The following is a 15,814-nucleotide window of genomic DNA, read 5'->3' as shown; positions in this document are numbered from 1 at the left end:
GCCACCCACCCAGCAGCCTACCCTGCCACCCACCCTGCCACCTACCCTGCTACCCACCCAGAAGCCCATCCTGCCACCAACCCAGCAGCCTACCCTGCCACCCAAACAGCAGCCTACCCTGCCACCCACCCAGCAGCCTACCCTGCCACCCACCCAGCAGCCTACCCTGCCACGCACCCAGCAGCCAACCCAGCCACCCACCCACCCAGCAGCCTACGCTGCCACCCACCCGGCAGCCTACCCTGCCACCCACCCAGCAGCCTACCCTGCCACCCACCCAGCAGCCTACCCTGCCACCCACCCTGCAGCCTACCCTGCCACCCGCCCTGCCACCCACCCTGCAGCCTACTCTGCCACCCACCCTGCCACCTACCCTGCCACCCACCCTGCAGCCTACCCTGCCACCCACCCAGCAGCCTACCCTGCCACCCACCTAGCCACCCGCCCTGCCACCAACCCTGCCACACACCCTGCCACCCACCCTGCAGCCTACTCTGCCACCCACCCTGCCACCTACCCTGCCACCCACCCTGCATCCTACCCTGCCACCCACCCAGCAGCCTACCCTGCCACCCACCTAGCCACCCGCCCTGCCACCCACCCAGTCACCCACCCTGCCACACACCCTAGCACCCACCCTGCCACCCACCTTGCCACACACCCTGCCACACACCCTGTCACCCACCCAGCAACCCACCCTGCAGCCTACCCTGTAGCCCACCCTGCCACCCACCCAGCCACCCACCCCGCAGCCTACCCTGCCACCCACCCAGCCACCCACCCTGCAGCCTACCCTGCTACCCACCCAGCCACCCACCCTGCCACCCACCCAGCCACCCACCCTCTAGCCTATCCTCCCACTCTCCATGCCAACTACCCTACAGCCTACCCTGCCACCCACCCTGCGAACCACTCTGCTATCCACTGTATTACCCACCTTGCTGCCCACCCTGCCACGCACCTTGCCAATTACCCTGCTATCCATCTTGCAACCCACCCTCTCACACACCTTGCCATCAACCATGCTACCCACCTTGCAACCCACCCTGCTACCCACCATGCCACCCACCCTGCCAACCACCCTGCTACTCACTGCTATCCACCCTGCCGCCCACCCTGCCACCAACCCTGCCACCCACCCAGCCACCCACCCTGCCACCCACTCAATCACCAACCCTGCAGCTTATCCTGCTACCCACCCTGCCACCCACCCTGTCAACCACTCTGCTATCCATCTTTCAACCTGCCCTCTCACACACTTTGCATCAACCCTGCAACCCACCCTGCAACCCACCCTGCTACCCACTCTGCTACCCACTATGCTACCCGCCCTGCCGCCCACCCTGCCACCTACCCTGCCACCCACCCTGCCGCCCACCCTGCCGCCACCCTGCCGCCCACCCTGCCGCCCACGCTGCCACCCACCCAGCCACCCACCCAGTCACCCACCCTGCCATCCACCCTGCAGCCTACCCTGCTACCCACCTTGCCGCCCATCCTGCCACCCACTCTGCCAACTACCCTACTATCCACCTTGCAACCCACCCTCTCACACACTTTGCAATCAACCACGCTACCCACCCTAGCACGTACCCTGCCACCCACCCTGCCAACCACCCTGTTACCCACCCCCTCATCGAACCTGCCACCCGCCCTGCCTTCCACACTGTCGCCCATCCTGCAACCCACTTTTCCAACCATCCTGCCACCCACCTTGCCACCCACCCTGGCACCCACACTGCCACCCACACTGCCATCCACCCTGCCACACACCCTGACATCCACACTGCCACCCACCCTGCCACCCACCCTGCCACACACTCTGCCACCCATCCTGCTCCCCACACTGCCACCCACACTGCCACCCACCTGCCACCCACCTGTCACCCGCCTGCCGCCCTAATGCCACCCACTTGCCACCCACCTGTCACCCGCCTGCCACCCACATGCCACTCACCTGCCACCCACCTGCCACCCACCTGCCACCCACCTGTCACCCACCTGCCACCCACCTGTCACCCGCCTGCCACCCACATGCCACCCGCATGCCACCCACCTGTTACCCACCTGCCACCCACATGCCACCCACCTGTCACCCGCCTGCCACCCACATGCCACCCACCTGCCACCCACATGCCACTCACCTGTCACCAACCTGCCACCCACCTGTCACCCACATGCCACCCACCTGTCACCCACATGCCACCTACATGCCACCCACCTGCCACCCACATGCCACCCACATGCCACCCACCTGCCACCCACATGCCACCCACCTGCCACCCACCTGCCACCCGCCTGCGACCCACCTGCCACCCACCTGGCACCCACCTGCCACCCACCTGCCACACACATGCCACCCACCTGTCACCCGCCTGCCACTCACATGCCACTCACATGCCACCCAACTGCCACCCACATGCCACCCAATTGCCACCCACATGCCACCCACCTGCCACCCACCTGCCACCCACCTGTCACCCACCTGCCACCCACCTGTCATCCGCCTGCCACCCACCTATCACCCGCCTGCCACCCACCTGCCACTCACCTGGCACCCACATGCCACCCACCTGCCACCCACCTGCCACCCACCTGTCACCCACATGCCACCCACCTGTCACCCGCCTGCCACCCACATGCCACCCATGTGCCACCCACATGCCACTCACATGCCACCCACATGCCACCCGCCTGCCACCCACATGCCACCCACCTGTCACCCGCCTGCCACCCACCTGCCACCCACCTGCCACACACCTACCCACATGCCACCCACCTGCCACCCACATGCCACTCACATGCCACCCACCTGCCACCAACCTGCCACCCGCCTGCCACCCACATGCCACTCACATGCCACCCACCTGCCACCCACCTGCCACCCACATGCCACCCACCTGCCACCCACCTGCCACCCACATGCCACCCACATGCCACCCACCTGCCACCCACCTGCCACCCACATGCCACCCACATGCCACCTACCTGCCACCCACATGCCACCCACATGCCACCCACCTGCCACCCTCCTGCCACCCACCTGCCACCCACATGCCACCCACATGCCACCCACATGCCACCCACATGCCACACACCTGCCACCCACCTGCCACCCACCTGTCACCCACCTGCCACCCACCTGTCACCCGCCTGCCACCCACCTCTCACCCGCCTGCCACCCACCTGCCACTCACATGCCACCCGCCTGCCACCCACATGCCACCCACCTTCCACCCACCTGCCACCCACCTGCCACCCACCTGCCACCCACCTGCCACCCGCCTGCCGCCCACATACCACCCACATGCCACCCACGTGCCACCCACATGCCACCCACATGCCACCCGCCTGCCACCCACATGCCACCCACCTGTCACCCGCCTGCCACCCACCTGCCACCCACCTGCCACCCACCTGCTACCCACATGCCACCCACCTGTCACACACCTGCCACCCACATGCCACTCACATGTCACCCACCTGCCACCCACATGCCACCTACATGCCACCCACTTGCCACCCTCCTGCCACCCACCTGCCACCCACCTGCCACCCACATGCCACCCACCTGCCACACACATGCCACCCACCTGCCACCCACCTGCCACCCACATGCCACCCACCTGCCACCCACCTGCCACCCACCTGCCACCCACATGCCACCCACATGCCACCCACCTGCCACCCACCTGCCACCCTCCTGCCACCCACCTGCCACCCGCATGCCACCCACATGCCACCCACATGCCACCCACCTGCCACCCACATGCCACCCACATGCCCCCCACATGCCACTCACCTGCCACCCACCTGCCACCCACATGCCACCCACATGCCACCCACCTGCCACCCACATGCCACCCACCTGCCACCCACCTGCCACCCACATGCCACCCACATGCCACCTACCTGCCACCCACATGCCACCCACATGCCACTCACCTGCCACCCACATGCCACCCACCTGCCACCCACCTGCCACCCACCCACATGCCACCCACCTGCCACTCACATGCCACCCACCTGCCACCCTCATGCCACCCACATGCCACCCACATGCCACCCACATGCCACCCACCTGCCACTCACATGCCACCCACATGCCACCCACCTGCCACCCACATGCCACCCACCTGCCACCCACTGCCACACTGCCACCCACATGCCACCCACACCTGCCACCCACATGCCACCCACCTGCCACATGCCACCCACCTGCCACTCACATGCCACCCACATGCCACCCACCTGCCACCCACATGCCACCCACCTGCCACCCACATGCCACCCACCTGCCACCCACATGCCACCCACCTGCCACCCACCTGCCACCCACATGCCACCCACATGCCACCCACATGCCACCCACCTGCCACCCACATGCCACCCACCTGCCACCCACTGCAATTCACAGTCACATTAACTGAAATTCATCACAAATATTATAAATATTATTAGTATTATTGTTATAATTACTATTATCATTATTATTAATTTATTTATACTTAGGTAGATAAGATATTAGTAGATACTAGAAGATAATGGTAGGTACTGGTAGACACTGGCAGATGCTGGTAGATACTGGTAAATACAGGTAGATACTGGTAGATACAGGTAGACACAGATAGATACTGGTAGATACAGGTAGGTACTGGTAGATAATTGTAGATACATGTAAATACTGGTAGATACAAGTGCATTCTGGTAGATGGTGGTAGATACTGATGCATACTTGTAGATACTGGTAGATGATGGTAAATACTGGTAGATCAAGGTAGATATTGCAGACACTGGTAGATACTGTACATCCTCTTAGATTTGTAGATGAATGGTTCAGAGAACCGACATGTTGATATATTAGACACATGTGCAACTCTTGGGTATCTTTATTGAGGAAACGTTTCGCCACACAGTGGCTTCATCAGTCCATACGTAGGAGAAACTAGAAGAACATAAGAACATAAGAACGAAGGAACACTGCAGCAGTCCTACTGGCCCATGCGAGGCAGGTCCAACTCTCCTACCGGCTTAAGCCAATGCACCCAACCTAGTCAGGTCAGGTCACATTGACTTAAGGGAGGAACACGGCAACCGACCTGGTAGCACAAGCTATCAGGTCTAACTCACACCCACCCACATCTACTCATGTATTTATCCAACCTATTTTTAAAGCTACACAACGTTCTGGCCTCTATAACGGTACTTGGGAGTTTGTTCCGCTCATCCACAACTCTATTACCAAACCAGTACTTTCCTATATCCTTCCTTATTATTTTATTATTATTATTATTATTATCATCACACTGGCCGATTCCCACCAACGCAGGGTGGCCCGAAAAAGAAAAACTTTCACCATCATTCACTCCATCACTGTCTTGCAAGAAGGCTGCTTTACACTACAGTTTTTAAACTGCAACATTAACACCCCTCCTTCAGAGTGCAGGCACTGTACTTCCCACCTCCATCAATCTATTCAAGATTGATGGACTGAACACATTGACTCTAGGTTGAGGGACTGATTACCTCGTTCTCCTCCTGTTCTTCTAGTTTCTCCTACGTATGGACTGATGAAGCCACTGTGTGGCGATACGTTTCCTCAATAAAGGTACCCAAGAGTTGCACATGTGTCTAATATATCATCCTCTTAGATACCGGGGGTCAACGCCCCCGCGGCCCGGTCAGTGACCAGGCCTCATGGTGGATCAGGGCCTGATCAACCAGGCTGTTACTGCTGGCATAACGCAATCCTACGTACGAACCACAGCCCGGATGGTCAGGTACTGACTTTAAGTGTCTGTCCAGTGCCAGCTTGAAGACTGCCAGGGGTCTGTTGGTAATCCCCCTTATGTGTGCTGGGAGGCAGTTGAACAGTCTCGGGCCCCTGACACTTATTGTATGGTCTCTTAACGTGCTAGTGACACCCCTGCTTTTCATTGGGGGGACGGTGCATCGTCTGCCAAGTCTTTTGCTTTCGTAGTGAGTGATTTTCGTGTGCAAGTTCGGTACTAGTCCCTCTAGGATTTTCCAGGTGTATATAATCATGTATCTCTCCCGCCTGCGTTCCAGGGAATACAGGTTTAGGAACCTCGAGCGCTCCCAGTAATTGAGGTGTTTTATCTCCGTTATGCGCGCCGTGAAGGTTCTCTGTACATTTTCTAGGTCGGCAATTTCACCTGCCTTGAAAGGTGCTGTTAATGTGCAGCAATATTCCAGCCTAGATAGAACAAGTGACCTGAAGAGTGTCGTCATGGGCTTGGCATCCCTAGTTTTGAAGGTTCTCATTATCCATCCTGTCATTTTTCTAGCAGATGCGATTGATACAATGTTATGGTCCTTGAAGGTGAGATCCTCCGACATGATCACTCCCAGGTCTTTGACGTTGGTGTTTCGCTCTATTTTGTGGCCAGAATTTGTTTTGTACTCTGATGAAGATTTAATTTCCTCACGTTTTCCATATCGGAGTAATTGAAATTTCTCATCATTGAACTTCATATTGTTTTCTGCGGCCCATTTAAAGATTTGGTTGATGTCCACCTGGAGTCCTGTAGTGTCTTCGATGGAGGACACTGTTATGCAGAATCGGGTGACATCGGCATCCTAATATCTGACATAGACATCCCTGTCTATGTCAGATATGAGGATAAGGAACAGGATTGGAGCGAGTACTGTGCCTTGTGAAACAGAGCTTTTCACCGTAGCTGCCTCGGACTTTACTCTGTTGACTACTACTCTTTGTGTTTTGTTTGTTAGAAAATTATAGATCCATCTACCAACTTTTCCTGTTATTCCTTTAGCACACATTTTGTGTGCTATTACACCATGGTCACACTTGTCAAAATCTTTTGGAAATTCTCTGTACACTACATCTTCTAGAGCATCCAAGACTTTGTCGTAATGGTCCAGTAGCTGGGACAGACAGGAGCGACCTGCTCTAAACCCATGTTGCCGTGGGTTGTGTAACTGATGGGTATCTAGATGGGTGGTGATCTTGCTTCTTAGGACCCTTTCAAAGATTTTTATGATATGGGATGTTAGTGCTATTGGTCTGTAGTTCATTGCTGTTGTTTTACTGCCACCTTTGTGGAGTGGGGCTATGTCTGTTGTTTTTAGTAACTGTGGGACGACCCCCGTGTCCATGCTCCCTCTCCATAGGATGGAAAAGGCTCGTGATAGGGGCTTCTTGCAGTTCTTGATGAACACGGAGTTCCATGAGTCTGGCCCTGGGGCAGAGTGCATGGGCATGTCATTTATCGCCTGTTCGAAGTCATTTGGCGTCAGGATAACATCGGATAGGCTTGTGTTAACCAAATTTTGTGGCTCTCTCATAAAAAATTCATTTTGATCTTCGACTCTCAGTCTGGTTAGCGGCTTGCTAAAAACTGAGTCATATTGGGACTTGAGTAGCTCACTCATTTCCTTGCTGTCATCTGTGTAGGACCCATCTTGTTTAAGTAGGGGCCCAATACTGGACGTTGTTCTCGACTTTGATTTGGCATAAGAAAATAAATATTTTGGGTTTCTTTCAGTTTCATTTATGGCTTTTAGTTCTTCCCGCGTTTCTTGTCTCATGCAAGATTCCTTTGGCTTAAGTTCAGTTTTTGCTATTTCTCTGAGCAGTGTCTCCCTTTGTATTACGGATATATTGGCCTCTTTTAGCCGCTCTGTTATTCTTTGACTTTACCTGTATAGGGAGCGCCTGTCTCTTTCTAGTTTACATCTTCTCTTCTTTTTTCTTAAAGGAATAAGCCTTGAGCATACATCGAGTGCCACCAAGTTAATCTGTTCTAGGCATAAGTTGGGGTCTGTGTTGCTTAGTATATCTTCCCAGCTTATATCGGTTAGGACTTGGTTTACTTGGTCCCACTTTATGTTTTTGTTATTGAAGTTGAATTTGGTGAATGCTCCCTCGTGACTAGTCTCATTTTGTCGGTCTGGGGCTCCACGCATACATGTCTGAACCTCAATTATGTTGTGATCTGAGTATATTGTTTTTGATATGGTGACATTTCTTATCAGATCATCATTGTTAGTGAAGATGAAGTCTAGTGTATTCTCCAGTCTAGTAGGCTCTATTATTTGCTGGTTTAAATTGAATTCTGTGCAGAGATTTAAAAGCTCGTGTGAGTGTGAGTTTTCATCAGAGCTGCCTCCTGGTGTTATTACTGCAACAACATTATTTGCCATATTCCTTCATTTTAGGTGTCTTAATTAAAATCCTCCAGGAACAAGATGTTGGGGGCAAGAGCTGGAAGATTTTCCAGACAGTGGTCAATTTTCAAAAGCAGTGCCTGGAATTGTTGAGAAGTTGCATCTGGAGGCTTGTATACCACCACAATGACAAGGTTTTGGTTCTCGATCTTTACTGCTAAACTTCAAATACATCATTTGACCATTTAGTAGCTCCGAGCATGTAAGTGACTCTGTGACGTACAGGCCAACCCCCCTTCCTTTTGCCTGTTCACTCTGTCACATCTGTATAGGTTATAACCCGGGATCCATATTTCATTGTCCAAGTGATCCTTTGTGTGGATCTCTGTAACAACTGCGAACATTACGTTTGACTCTGTAAGCAGTTAACAGATGAAAGATATTTTGTTGTTACTTGCTGGATTTAGACCCTGTATATTTGCAAAGATGAATATCGTCGTATCGGTGGTGTGGGGAAAGATCTTTTTACCCTGGCACTAATATCTGTTGTGTTGGAGTGGAGGTCACTGACTGTGATTCCACTCCAGAAATGATCAGATTTGGTGTATGATTTCTGTCATTTCCTGCCAGCATACTGGTAGATTCTGTAGATACTAGTAGATCCAGGTAGATACTGGTAGATCCTCTTAGATACTGTTAGATCCTGGTAGATACTAGTAGATCCTCTTAGATACTGGTAGACACAGATAGATGCAGGTAGATCCTGGTAGATAATGGTAGATACAGGAAGATACAGTTAGATCCTGGCAGATACTGGTAGATCCTCTTAGATACTGGTAGATTCTGGTAGATCCTGGTAGACCCTGGTAGATACTGGTAGATCCTCTTAGATACTGGTAGATCCTGGTAGATATGGATAGAAACTGGTAGATACTGGTTGATACTCATAAATACAGTTAGATACTGGTTGATACTCATAAATACAGTTAGATACAGGTAGATACTAGTAGATCCTGGTAGATACTGGTAGATCCAGGCAGACACAGGTAGAAACTGGTAGATACTGGTAGATAAAAGTAGATACTGCAAGATACTGGTAGATACAGGTAGGTAGTGGTAGATATGGTAGATATAGGTAGATGATGGTAGATACTAGTAGAAACTGATAGATGCTGGTAGATACAGATAGATACTAGTCGATACTGGTAGATACTGGTAGATCATGGTAGATCCTGTAGATACTGGTAGATACTGGAAGATCCTGGTAGATACTGGTAGATACTGGTAGATACAGATAGATACAGGTCTGCTACAAGGTAATCAGGTACATGCCTGTGGTTCACATGAACGTAATATCCAGGAAAGCCTCTGATAAGCTTTCAGATCTGATTTTCAGCAGCAACTAACTAGTCAGAGACATTAGAGGCTGGAACCAGGTACTTAGAGCATGAAACAACAGTTAGATTTACCGCATCAGACCACTCAGACCTCAAGTGACTGTCCAGAGGCGATCAGGCAAGCAATCTGATCTCCCAGGGAAATCAGTTCTCATACTAAGGTCCACCATGTCCACTATGTCAGTTACATACCATCAATACTACTATATTTATCTTGGCAAATATACAGGATCTAAAGCCATCAACAAACAACAAAATACCTTAGATGAGTGGACTGCTCATGGAGTCAAATGCAATGTTTGTGACATTCACAGAGACCCACGTAAAGGATCACTTTAACAACGAAATATGGATCCCGGGGTATAACCTGTTCAGATGCAACAGAGTGAAGAGGCAAGAAGGGGGGGTTGGTCTGTGTGTCACAGAGTCGTTCATTTGCTCGGAACTACTAAACACATTAAACGATGTAATTGAATGTTTATTAGTAAAGACTGAAAACTAAAACCTTGCCATTATTGTATACAAACTTCCTGGTGGAACTTCCCAACAGTTCCAGGAACAGCTTTTGAAAATCGACAACTATCTGGAAAATCTCCTAATTCCTGCCACAGATATCTTGTTACTGGGTAATTTCAACTTAACCTAAAATGGAGGAATGTAGCAAATAATGTTGGAGCAGAGATCAGCCCAGGATGCAGCAGCAGCTCAGATGAAAAGTCACACACACATGAGTTATTAAATCTGCAACAAATTCACCTTAAACCAGCAAATAGTGGAACCAACAAGACTGAAAAATATACCAGATATTATCTCCAGAAACTATGATGATCTGATACAAAATATAACAGTGTCAAAGACAATACAGTCAGATCACAACATAACAGAGGTACAGACATGTATGCACAGGGCTCCTGACCAGCATAAGGTGATCAGTTATGAGGATGTCTTCACCAAATTCAACTTCAATAGCAAAAACACACAGTGGGAGCAAGTTAACTATGTCCTAAATGAAACAAGCTGCGGAGATATCCTGAATAACACAGATCCAAACCTCTGCCAAGAAAGAATTAAGTCTGTGGCACTTGAGGTCTGCTCAAGGCACATTCTTTTAAGAAAAAAGAGAGAGATGCTGAGAGAGGCGAGATTATCTGGAACACGAAGGAAGGCACTGGTCAGAGAAATAACAAATATCGAACTTAAGCATAAGGAATCATACAGGAGACAAGAAACACAGGAAGAACTTAAAGCCATAAATAAAATTGAAAGAAACCCAAAATACTTTTTTTCTTATGCAAAATTTAGGGCAAAAACCACATCCAGTATTAGACCCGAGCATAGACGAGAAGGGTCTTACACAGATGACAACGAACAAACGAGCAAGATAAAGTGCCAGTGTGACTCAGTGTTTAGTGAGACATTAACCGGACTAAGAGTCGGTAATCTAAACGAATTTTTTATGACCTATAATCAACATTTGGTTAATTTAAAACTCTCAGATATCATCTTAACACCAAAAGACTTTGAAAAAGCGACAAATGCCATGCCCATGCACTCTGCCCCAGGGCCAGACTCATGGCACTCAGTGTTCATCAAGAACTGCAAGAAGCCCCTATCATGTATTTTTACCATCCTATGGAGAGGGAGCATGGACACGGGGGTCGTCCCACAGTTACCAAAAACAACAGACATAGCCCCACTCCACAAAGGTGGCAGTAAAGCAACAGCAAAGAACTACAGACCGATAGCACTAACATCCCATATCATAAAAATCTTTGAAAGGGTCCTAAGAAGCAAGATCACCAACCACCTAGATACCCATCAATTGCACAACCCAGGGCAACATGGGTTTAGAACAGGTCGCTCCTGTCTGTCCCAGCTACTGGACCACTACGACAAGGTCCTGGATGCTGTAGAGGATAAACAAAATACAGATGTAGTATACATAGACTTTACAAATACCTTCGACAAGTGTGACAAAATAAGTGATAAATGAATAACAGGAAAAGTTGATAGATGGATATATAACTTCTTAACAAACAAAACACAAAGAGTAATAGTAAACAGAGTAAAGTCCGAGGCAGCTACGGTGAAAAGCTCTGTTCCACAAGGCACAGTACTAGCTCCCATCTTGTTCCTCATCCTCATATCCGACATAGACAAGGATGTCAGCCACAGCACCGTGTCTTCCTTTGCTGATGTCACCCGAATTTGCATGACAGTGTAAATTCGGGTTTTCCGCTATGGAAAACTCGAGAAAATTAAAACTGCATCGGAGTATAAAACAAATTCCAGCCACACAATTCAGCGAAAAACTAATGTGAAGGACCTGGGAGTGATAATGTCAGAGAATCTCACTTTCAAAGATCACAATAATGTATCTACCACATCTGCTAGGAAAATGATAGGATGGCTAATGAGAACCTTCAAAACTACGAATGCCAAGCCCATGATGACTCTCTTCAAATTGATGGTTCTCACTAGGCTGTACACTAACTGCCCCTTTCATGGCAGGCGAAATTGCAGACCTGTAGAATGTGCGGAGAACTTTCACGGAACGTATAAGTAAAAAGTACCTGTATTACCTAGAACAGTTGAAGTCTTTTGATTTGTACTCCCTGGAACGCAGGCGAGAAAGATACATGATAATATGCACTTGAAAAATCCTAGAGGGATTAGTGCCAAATCTGCACATAGAAGTCACTCCCTATAAAAGTATAAGACTCGGCAGACGATGCAACATCCCCCGATGAAAAGCAGGGGCGCCACAAGCACGTTAAGAGACAACACAATAAGTGTCTGGGGCCCAAGACTGTTCAACTGCCTCCCAGCATACATAAGAGGGATTACCAATAGATTCCTGGCTGTCTTCAACACCCAAGGCTGTCTTCAAGACCCCTGGCTGTCTTCAAGACCCCTGGCTGTCTTCAAGACCCCTGGCTGTCTTCAAGACCCCTGGTTGTCTTAAAAACCCCTGGCTGTCTTAAAAACCCCTGGCTGTCTTAAAAACCCCTGGCTGTCTTAAAAACCCCTGGCTGTCTTAAAAACCCCTGGCTGTCTTAAAAACCCCTGGCTGTCTTAAAAACCCCTGGCTGTCTTAAAAACCCCTGGCTGTCTTAAAAACCCCTGGCTGTCTTCAAAACCCCTGGCTGTCTTCAAAACCCCTGGCTGTCTTCAAAACCCCTGGCTGTCTTCAAAACCCCTGGCTGTCTTCAAGACCCCTGGCTGTCTTCAAAACCCCTGGCTGTCTTCAAGACCCCTGGCTGTCTTCAAGACCCCTGGCTGTCTTCAAAACCCCTGGCTGTCTTCAAAACCCCTGGCTGTCTTCAAAACCCCTGGCTGTCTTCAAAACCCCTGGCTGTCTTCAAAACCCCTGGCTGTCTTCAAGAAGGTGCTGGACAGGCACCTAAAGGCAGTACCTGGCCAGTCAGGCTGGTCAGGTACGCGCGGCCAGTTAACGTGCAGCCAGCAGTAACAGCCTGGTTGATCAGGTCCTGATCCACCATGAGGCCTAGTCATAGATCGGGCCGCGGGGGCGTTGACTCCCGAGGCCCTCTCCAGGTATACAGTCGGTACTCTTAATGAGTGGTTAGTAGGTGTATATCTCAGTGTATATACACTGACAGGTGTATATCTAGTGTATATACACTGACAGGTGTATATCTCAGTGTATATACACTGACAGGTGTATATCTCAGTGTATATACACTGACAGGTGTACATCTCAGTGTATATACACTGACAGGTGTATATCTCAGTGTATATACACTGACAGGTGTATATCTCAGTGTATATACACTGACAGGTGTATATCTCAGTGTATATACACTGACAGGTGTATATCTCAGTGTATATACACTGACAGGTGTATATCACAGTGTATATACACTGACAGGTGTATATCTCAGTGTATATACACTGACAGGTGTATATCTCAGTGTATATACACTGACAGGTGTATATCTCAGTGTATATACACTGACAGGTGTATATCTCAGTGTATATACACTGACAGGTGTATATCTCAGTGTATATACACTGACAGGTGTATATCTCAGTGTATATACACTGACAGGTGTATATCTCAGTGTATATACACTGACAGGTGTACATCTCAGTGTATATACACTGACAGGTGTATATCTCAGTGTATATACACTGACAGGTGTACATCTCAGTGTATATACACTGACAGGTGTACATCTCAGTGTATATACACTGACAGGTGTATATCTCAGTGTATATACACTGACAGGTGTACATCTCAGTGTATATACACTGACAGGTGTATATCTCAGTGTATATACACTGACAGGTGTATATTTCAGTGTATATACACTGACAGGTGTATATCTCAGTGTATATACACTGACAGGCGTACATCTCAGTGTATATACACTGACAGGTGTATATCTCAGTGTATATACACTGACAGGTGTATATCTCAGTGTATATACACTGACAGGTGTATATCTCAGTGTATATACACTGACAGGTGTATATCTCAGTGTATATACACTGACAGGTGTATATCTCAGTGTATATACACTGACGGGTGTATATCTCAGTGTATATACACTGACAGATGTATATCTCAGTGTATATACACTGACAGGTGTATATCTCAGTGTATATACACTGACAGGTGTATATCTCAGTGTATATACACTGACAGGTGTATATCTCAGTGTATATACACTGACAGGTGTATATCTAGTGTATATACACTGACAGGTGTATATCTCAGTGTATATACACTGACAGGTGTATATCTCAGTGTATATACACTGACAGGTGTATATCTCAGTGTATATACACTGACAGGTGTATATCTCAGTGTATATACACTGACAGGTGTATATCTCAGTGTATATACACTGACAGGTGTATATCTCAGTGTATATACACTGACAGGTGTATATCTCAGTGTATATACACTGACAGGTGTATATCTCAGTGTATATACACTGACAGGTGTATATCTCAGTGTATATACACTGACAGGTGTATATCTCAGTGTATATACACTGACAGGTGTATATCTCAGTGTATATACACTGACAGGTGTATATCTCAGTGTATATACACTGACAGGTGTATATCTCAGTGTATATACACTGACAGGTGTATATCTCAGTGTATATACACTGACAGGTGTATATCTCAGTGTATATACACTGACAGGTGTATATCTCAGTGTATATACACTGACAGGTGTATATCTCAGTGTATATACACTGACAGGTGTATATCTCAGTGTATATACACTGACAGGTGTATATCTCAGTGTATATACACTGACAGGTGTATATCTCAGTGTATATACACTGACAGGTGTATATCTCAGTGTATATACACTGACAGGTGTATATCTCAGTGTATATACACTGACAGGTGTATATCTCAGTGTATATACACTGACAGGTGTATATCTCAGTGTATATACAATGAGAGGTGTACATCTCAGTGTATATACACTGACAGGTGTATATCTCAGTGTATATACAATGAGAGGTGTACATCTCAGTGTATATACACTGACAGGTGTATATCTCAGTGTATATACACTGACAGGTGTATATCTCAGTGTATATACACTGACAGGTGTATATCTCAGTGTATATACAATGAGAGGTGTACATCTCAGTGTATATACACTGACAGGTGTATATCTCAGTGTATATACAATGAGAGGTGTACATCTCAGTGTATATACACTGACAGGTGTATATCTCAGTGTATATACACTGACAGGTGTACATCTCAGTGTATATACACGTATAATTTACATTAGTCAGCATTTTAGGTATTAAAGTATTGTTGACTGGTGGTGACCAGGTGACCTGCAGTCTTAATGACCCTGGTGTAGTAGATAGACTTTAAACCCCATTAACTAACCAACTAGTCTTAATGACCCTTGTGTAGTAGATAGACTTTAAACCCCATTAACTAACCAACCAGTCTTAATGACCCTGGTGTAGTAGATAGACTTTAAACCCCATTAACTAACCAACCAGTCTTAATGACCCTGGTGTAGTAGATAGACTTTAAACCCCATTAACTAACCAACCAGTCTTAATGACCCTGGTGTAGTAGATAGACTTTAAACCCCATTAACCAACCAATCAGTCTTAATGGATTTAAACATCATTTACTTACCATTAACCTTAAAGGCTGAAGGTCAAATGAGTGCTGAACCCATCAGCGAGGTCACCAGAAGAGGTCACCAGAATAGAATGTAAGGGGAGAGGCTAATGGATGAGGCTAAG

The 15,814-nt window shown here is 48.6% G+C and overlaps 1 protein-coding gene across 3 annotated transcripts in view; it reads left to right on the top strand.

The window, feature by feature from the left end:
• RhoGAP100F (Rho GTPase activating protein at 100F) overlaps window positions 1-15,814 on the top strand; it is a 587,716-nt gene that overhangs the window by 435,152 nt on the left and 136,750 nt on the right. The gene's annotated exons all lie outside the window — the stretch shown is intronic.

This window comes from Cherax quadricarinatus, chromosome 67 (genome assembly GCF_038502225.1).
Source record: "Cherax quadricarinatus isolate ZL_2023a chromosome 67, ASM3850222v1, whole genome shotgun sequence".
Lineage (NCBI taxonomy): Eukaryota > Metazoa > Arthropoda > Malacostraca > Decapoda > Parastacidae > Cherax > Cherax quadricarinatus.
This window is presented reverse-complemented; position numbering and strand designations above follow the sequence as displayed.